The sequence below is a fragment of the Chrysochloris asiatica genome, unplaced genomic scaffold (assembly GCF_000296735.1).
Source record: "Chrysochloris asiatica unplaced genomic scaffold, ChrAsi1.0 scaffold00017, whole genome shotgun sequence".
Taxonomy (NCBI): Eukaryota; Metazoa; Chordata; class Mammalia; order Afrosoricida; family Chrysochloridae; genus Chrysochloris; species Chrysochloris asiatica.
Genome location: NW_006408535.1, coordinates 24,203,537 through 24,212,364, shown reverse-complemented (window position 1 = coordinate 24,212,364; position 8,828 = coordinate 24,203,537).

Below are 8,828 nucleotides of genomic sequence, written 5' to 3'. Positions count from 1 at the left end.
TTGTTGTTGTTGTTCAGTGCCCTTGAGTTGGTTCTGACTCACAGTGACCTTGTATAGGGTTTCTGAGGAGTGGTTGGGAGGTTTCAATCACCAATTTTGCAGATAACAATCTAGAGCTTATCCTGCAGTGTCTTCCCAGGACTCGTGGAAGGACTGTTGCTGTTGTTTAGTGATGTTGAGTCAGTTCCTACTCATTGCGACCGTGTATATAGTTTACAAGGAAAGGCTGACAGGTCTGAACTGCCAACCTTGTGGTTAGCAGTCCAGTGTTTATCCTACAGAGCCACAACAGGGCTCTAGAAGGATTAGAATTAGTAGTTGGAAAATATGGCCTGGGTGATAGACAAAACACTGGAGACAACACGATAAAAATTTGCAAGATCAGTGACTTATTCATTGCAAATACCTTTTTTTGATTAACATAAAAAGTGACTGTACATATCAACCTTATCAGATGGAATACACAGGGATCATACTGACTATATTTGTGGTAAGAGACATTGGAGAAGTTCAATATCATCAGTCAAAACAAGGCCAGATTCAGACTGTGGAACAGATCATCATTATTCATATGCATGTTCACGCTGAAGCTGAAGAAAATTAAAACTCCTCAAGAGCCAAGATATGACTTTTAACTTAACCCACCTGAATTTAGAGACCATCTCAGAAACAGATTTGATGCATTAGATACAAATAAGTGAAGACCAGAAGAGCTGTGGGATAACATCAAGGATATTATACAGGAAGAAAACAAAAGGTCATTTAAAACCAGAAAAGAAAGAAAAAACCAAAATGGTTATCAGAAGAGACTCTGAAATATGCTCTCCAGCATAGAGATGCTAAAGTGAATGGAAGAAATGAGGAGGTAAAAGAGCTGAACAGAAAATTTCAAAGGCCAGCTTGAGAAGACAAAGAATTTTAATGAAATGTGCAAAGACCTGGAGCTAGAAAATCAAAAGGGAAGAACACACTCAGTATTTCTCGAGCTGAAAGAACTGAAGAAAAATTCAAGGCTTGACTTACAATACTGAATGATTCTATGGGGAAAAGATAGAATGATGCAGAAAGCATCAAAAGAAGATGGAAGTAATATAGAGTTACTGTACCAAAAAGAAATGGTCAATGTTCAGTCATTTCAAAAACTTATGATACTAAAGGAAGAAGTCTATGGTGCACTGAAGGCATTGTTGAAAAACAAGTTGCCAGAAATTGATGGAATACATATTGATATCTTTCAATACACTGATGTAACACTGAAGGCAGACACTCATCTATGACAAGAAATGTGGAAGATAGCTACCTGGCCAACAAATTTGAAGAGATCTATATTTGTGTCCATTACAAAGAGATAACCCACTGAAACACAGAGTCCTGTGTGGCACTGTGGTATAAAGCACTGGACCACAAACAAGGTCAGTTTGAACCACAAGGTCCATGGTTCAAACTCACCAGCTGCTCCTTGGAAATCCTGCACAGGGTCACTATGAGTTGGAACTGACTTGATGGCACTTAACAACAACAACAATATAACATGCAGATAAAATTTTTCTGAAAATAATGTAAAAACAGCTTCAATAGTACATCAACAGAGAACTGGCAGAGATTAAAGCTGGATTCTGAAGAGGATGTGAATCAAGGGATATCAAAGATGATGCCATAGGACTATTGACTGTAACTAGAGAATACCAAAAAGGTATTTACTTGTTATTTATTGACTGTGCAAAGACTTTCAATTATATGGATCATAAAAAGTTGTGGTTAACATTGTGAAGAATGCACATTTCAGAACACTTCGTTATGCTCATGAGGAAACTGTACAGATACCTAAAGGCAGGCTTTTGAATAGAACAAGGTGACACTGACTGTTTTAAAATCAGGAAATGTGTACACCAGAGTTGTGTTATTTCACCATACTTTTTCAATATGTATTGTGAGCAAATAATCAGAGAAGCTGGATTATATGAAGAAGAACATGGCATCCGGATTGTAGGAAGACACATTAACAACCTATGATATGCAGATGATACAACCTTGCTTGCTGAAAGTGAAGAGGACTTAAAATACTGATGAATATAGCCTTCAGTATAGATCACACTTCACTGTAAAGAAAACAAAAATCCTCACAACTGGATCAATAAAAAAATATCATGATAAATGGAGAAAAGATTGAAAGTGTCAAAGACTTTATTTTATTCAGATCCACTGTCAACATTCATGCAAGCAGCAGCAAAGAAATCAAATGATGTATTATATTAGGCCAAATTGTTGTTTAAAGTGTTCAAGAGCAAAGATATCAATTTGAGGACAAAGATGCTCCTGATCCATGCCATGATATTTTCAATAGCCTTATATGCATGTGAAAGCTGGAGAGTGAATAGGAAGACCATAAAAGAAATGATGCATTTGAGTTGTGGCATTGCAGAATATTGAAGGTACCATGGACTGCTAGAAGAACAAACAAATCTGTGGTGAAAGAAGTGTCACCAAAATGCTCCTTAGAAACCAGGATGGTAAGATGTCATCTCTCATACTTCAGACATGCTGTGAAGGATCGATTCAATGGCAGCTAACAACAACATACACATGGACTTCACAAGACAAAATACACAGGAATCAAGTCAATCACATCTGTGTAATGAGAAGCTGAAGAAGTTCAATATCATCAGCCAAGTCCAGGGACCTACTGTGGAACAGACCATCAATTGCTCATATGCAAGTTCAACTTGAAGCTGTAAAAGAATTAAAGGCACTCCATGAGAAAAAAGTATGACTGAGTATATCCCACCCAGATTTAGAGACCATATCAAGAACAGATTTGATATGTTGAACATTTATGACCAAAGACCAGACAAATTGTGAAATGACATCAAAGACATCATACATGAAGAAAGCAAAAGACAACTGTTGTTGTTGTTAGGTGCCATTGAGTTGGCTTTGACTCATAGTGACCCTATGTACAATAGAACACTACCTATCCTGCACCATTCTCACAATTGTTGCTATGTTTGAGCCGATTGTTGCAGTCACTGCGTCAATCCATCTCGTTGCAAGTATTCCTCTTTCTGACTGACACTACTTTACCAAGCACAATGAACTTTTCCAGAGATTGGTCTTTCCTAACAAAATGTCTACTCTTTGTGTGATGAAGTCTTACCATCCTCACTTCCTAGGAGCGTTCTGGCTGTATTTTTTCCAAGACAGATTTGTTTTTCTGGCAGTATATGGTACTTTCAATAGTCTTCACCAACATCACAACTCAATTGTATCAATTCTTCTACAGTCTTCCTTTTCCATTGTCCAGTTTTCACATACAAATGAGGTGATTAAAAGTACCATGACTTTGTTCATGCTCACCTTAGACCTCAAAGTGATAACTTTGAGCTTTCGCACTTTAAAGAGCTCTTGTGCAGCATATTTGTCAAATGCAATATGTTGTTTGATTTCTTAACGGTTTCTTCCATGAACGCTGATTGTAGATCTGAGTAAAATGAAATCCTTGACAAGTTCATATTTATGACATTCCAAAGAAAGGTGATCCAAAAGAATGCAGAAATTATGGAACAATATCATTAGTACCATATTCAAGTAAAGTTTTTTTGAGATAATTAAAAAATGGTAGCAGCAGTATATTGACAAAAAACTGCCAGAAATTCAAACCAGATTTAGAAGAATATGTGGAACAAGTCATACCATTGTTATTGTCAGATGGATCTTGGCTGAAAGTAGAGAATACCACAAAGGTATTTGCCTGTGTTTTGCTAACTATGCAAAGGCATTCACCTGTGTGAATCATAGTAAGTTATAGGTAACATTGTGAAGAATGAGAATTCCAAAACTGTTCATTGTGCTCTTGCTGGACCTGTACATAGACCAAGAGGCAATTGTGCCAGCAGAAAATGGATAATATTGTGTGGCTTAAAATCAGAAAAGGTATGTAATAGGATTGTAACCTTTCATTATACATATTCAGTCTGTATGCTGAACAAATAATCCAAGAAACTGAACTATATGAAGAAGAATGTGGCATCAGGATTGGAGGAAAACTCACTAACAACTTGTTATCTGCAGATGATACATCCTTACTTGCTGAAAGTAAAGAGGACTTGAAACACTGATGAAGATCAGAGACTAAAGCCTTCAGTACATATTATAAGTCAACATTAAAGAAAACAAAAATCTTCACAACTGAACCAATAAGTACAAAAATAAATATAGGAAAGGTTGATGTTTTCAAGGGATTCATTTTACTTGTATCCACAGTCATTACCCATTAAAGTAGCAGTTTTGAAGTCAAATGACTATTGCTCTAGGCAAATCTGGTCCTCACTAAAGTGTTAACTAACTCAATGGCACTTGAGAACAACAACAACAACAATAGCAAAGTGGTAAAAACCAAAGATGTCATTTTTAGGACTAAGGTGTGTCTGACCCAAGCCATGGTATTTTCAATAACCTCATATGCATGTGAAAGCTGGACAGTGAATAAGGAAGACCATAGAAGAATTGATGCTTTTGACTTATGGTGTTGGAAGAGAAAATGAAAGTGCCATGGGCTGCCAAAAGAACCAACAGATCTGTGTTGGAAGAAGTGCAGCCAGAGTGCTCCTTGGAGGCCAGGATGACCAAACTTCATCTCTCATACTTCAGACATATTGTCAGGAGGGATCAGTCATTGGAGAAGGATATCATGTTTGGTAAGGTGGAGGGTCAGAAAAAAAGAGGAAGACCTCCAGTGAGAAGGATTGACAAAGTGGCAGCATCAATGGGCTCAAGCCTGGCAACAACGGTGAGGTTGGCCCAGGACTGGGCAGTGTTTTGTTCTGTTGTGCATAGGATCACACTGAGTCGGTACCAACTCAATGGTATCTAACAACAACAACAACATGGTAGTTATCTTTTAGTTTTTTAGGAATGAATACATTGTGTCCCACAGGGCTAGATCATTTTGCATTACCATAAGCAATGGATAAGCAACTCAATTTCTCCACATCCTGGCTGATAGTTGTCATTTTATGTTACTATTATTTTGAATCTTAGTCATCATATTGGTAGTGAAATGGTATCTCAATTTAACTTTGATTTGTGTCTCTCCGATGGCTAATCACATCCTATTGAAGCATTTTCATCAAAAGGAGGAAAATGTAGAACAAAATTTCAAATTCTCTTGGTAATGAAGACTTTCTAAAGCCATAGAAGCTGGATTAACCTCTAATATATTGTCCTGAAATAGTCTTCAAATCTCAAACCAAAAATATCCTCCGAAATATTTTTAAAATCAAATAATAATTTAGCTTAACTGGTAATGAACATTTGTCATAAGCATTGTGCTCTTTTCAGATCTCTATGGAATCAAATCAACAACAATTTGGAAAATTAGTTAGAAAATTTAGGGGTCAGTGAGTTTATGTTAACAGGGATGAGTAATTTAGAAAAAGAGGTTGAACATGTTTACACAAGTTGAAGAAGTTAATCAATGTCACTGAATTGTACATGTGGAAATTGTTATGTTCGTTGTTTATATTCTCAACAACAAAAGCAAAACAAAATGTATACTCTATCGCTTTTTCACTGGGTGAGTAAATTGTATTGATTGTAGTCATGTGGGGTTTCTGAGGAGTAGTTGGTGAGTTTGAACCACTGGCCTTACATTTCAAAAAGACCTTGACGTCTATTGCTTATCCTATGCCAGCACACCAGGGTGAGTTGATTTGTTTAAAACAATTTTAGATCACTTAATTTGGGTATATTAAGTAATATTTGTGTTTTCAAAATTTTGAGATTTTGATGTTTCCATTTAACTACCAGTTTTCAGAAAACTTTCTTTAGCTTTGGCTCTAGCACCTTGATTGTATCATTTTTCTTACCCGTTCCCTATTTTCCCTGTTTGTACTTACCACAATTCAAAGTTAGCCTTCTGATCCAGTTGCAAACTCAAAAACCACAGGAACCATATGTCATAGAGTACTTGGCAGATAATCAAGTATCAATAAATGTCTAAGTATTTGTTGGAGGAATTAAATAGTGGCATTGAAGAAAAAGGAGGAGGAGTGCTAGGATGGAGGAAGGGTAGGCAATAGAGTTGGTAGAAGAGGAGAAGGATGTGGAATCATTTTTATGAGTGCCTATCATGTGTTTTGGAGTCCTGGAGTGGTTGTGTAGGATAAGCAATTGATTGCTAACTACAAGATGGGTATTTCAAATGAACCAGCCATTCCTTGGAAACCTTATACAGGATTGCTGAGTACGAAATGACTGAACAGCACACAACAACCATATAATGTGTTTCTGAGGCTGAAAAATGAAATCAAGTCCACAAGAACCAAAATATGACATTGAATATATCCCACCTGAATTTAGGGATCATCTCAAGAACAGATTGAATGCATTAGACATTAATAACCTAAGACCAGCAGAGTAGTAGAATGACATCAAGAACAGGAAGAAAGCATGATAACATTTAAAAAGAAAATAAACTTAAAGACAGGTTGAATAAGAAAGGTGAAAGAATTAGGTTGTATCTTAAGTCAATCTCTTCTGAAATAGAAAAAGATGTAAACAAATGAGATTAGAGGGACTTACTACCACCAAGAAAGAGAATTCTTTGCATCCAGGGTCCCTGCATTGATGACTTCCTTAGACATAGCGGAAGACTGATTTAAAAACCTGTGAAATCACCAAGCAATGTCAGGCTCATAGATGCTGAAAGGAGACAAGACAGCCAACGTTTCCTTTATGCTGGTGCCCTGAAGCCAGACTTCCACTCTGCTAAACTGCTTGATTCTCTGTATACCCTGACATTTTTCTTGAATTAGTTTTATCACATTTCTTATTTTCTTGCACTAGTTAGGAAATATATAAGTTTGAATCAAAGAAGTGAAATGATTTTATTCATTATTCTTATTTTTAAAGCAAGTGCTTACAATTTCATCATTAGGCTTATAAACTTTCTTCTAGTCCTTTTTAAATCTGTATTACTGTTTCTGCTTCCTTGATCAACTTTCAGAAATATAAGCTTTTCCTGTATTCCTAACTTTCAGAAATACATAAGCTTTTCCTGTATTTCTGATATAGGTCATTTTATTACTAAACATTTTTTTTCCTGGATGATCTGCTGTGTTGGTTTGTGGGAAATAACTGGAAAAAAAAAAATATATATATATTTTTTTTTTCTGATACTATCCTAATTCCCAGGAATTTGCTTGCTATCTCAAAGTCAAATTAAAATTATACACTAGGACTGATATTCCATCTTACCAGCCACATCAGCTATGTTTAAATATTTCATTTGTCTTGTCCCTGTTACTGATAAAGCATTGTGTAGTTTTATTTTAAGAAACTGTTTCACATGATTGTTTGGTCTGAATGTTTAAAATGTGTAGAACAGGTTAGCAAGCTGGAAACTCAAGCTGGATTTCTGTGTTACAGTATTGAGGCAGAATTCCTTTATCATTGGAAAACAGGTTTTGCGCTTAAGGCTTTCAGCAGATTGAATGCGATAGACCACATTACCTAGTGTGGTTGTGCTCAGGTGCCATTGAATAGGTTCCCACTCATAATGACCCGATATACAACAGGACAAACACTACTGACCTGCACCATCCTCATGAATGTGTCTATGTTTAAGTCACTGTTGCAGCCACTGTATCAATCCATTGCATTGGCAGTTTCCTCTTTTTTGCTGAACTTCCATTATACCAAGCATGATGTCCTTATTCAGGGACTGGTTCCGTCAGATAATATGTCCAAAGGATAAGAGATGACGTTTCACTATCCTGGCTTCTAAGAAGCATTCTGGGGGGCACTTTTTCCAACACAGATTTGTCTGTTCTTCTGGCAGTTCATAGTACCTTTAATATTCTCCAACACCATAACTTACATGCATCAATTCTTCTATGGTATTCCTGATTCATTATCTAACTTTTACATTTATCTGAGGCTATTGAAAATGCCATGGCTTGGTTCAGATGTGCCTTAGTCCTCAAAGTGACATCTTTGCTTTTTACCACTTTCAAGAAGTATTTTGCAAAAGACTTTGCCAATGTAATACAGCATTTGATTTCTTGACTGCTGCTTCCATGAGCATTGGTTGTGAATTCAAGTAAAATGAAATTCTTGATAACTTCAATCTTTTCTCTGTTTATCTTGATGCTGTTTATTAATCCATATGTGAGGATTTATGTTTTTTACATTGGTTTGCAATTCATACTGAAGGTTGTATCCTTTTATTTTCATTAGTAAATGTTACAAGTCATCTTTGATTTGAGCAAGCAAGGTTGTGTTGTCTCCATATCCTGAACACAGTATCAGGTTTGGAAGAAGGCCCATTATTAATGAGCCTTCCTCCAAACCTGATACTGTGTTCTTCTTCATATAATCCAGCTTCTTGGATTATGTGATCAACATACAGATTGCATAAGTATGGTGAAGGAATACAATGCTGACCCACACGTTTTCTGATTTTAACCCATTTAGCATCCCCTTGTTCTGTCCCAAAGACTGTGTCTTGGTGTATATAAAAGTTCTGCATGAGAACAACTAAGTAATCTGGAATTCCCATTCTTTGCAATTTTGTCCATATTTTGTTATGACCCACACAATTGAATGTCTTTGTATAGTCCATAAAACACAAGTAAACTACTTTCTGTGATTCTCTGCTTTTAGTAATAATCTGATGTCAGCGATAATATCTCTTGTTCCAACTATTCTTTTGAATCTCATTTAAATAGAGTCAACTGATTGTATATGTTAATCACATCTACAAAATACCTTCCCAGAAACATCAAGACTATGTTTGACCAAACAAATGGACACCAATACTGAGCTAAGTT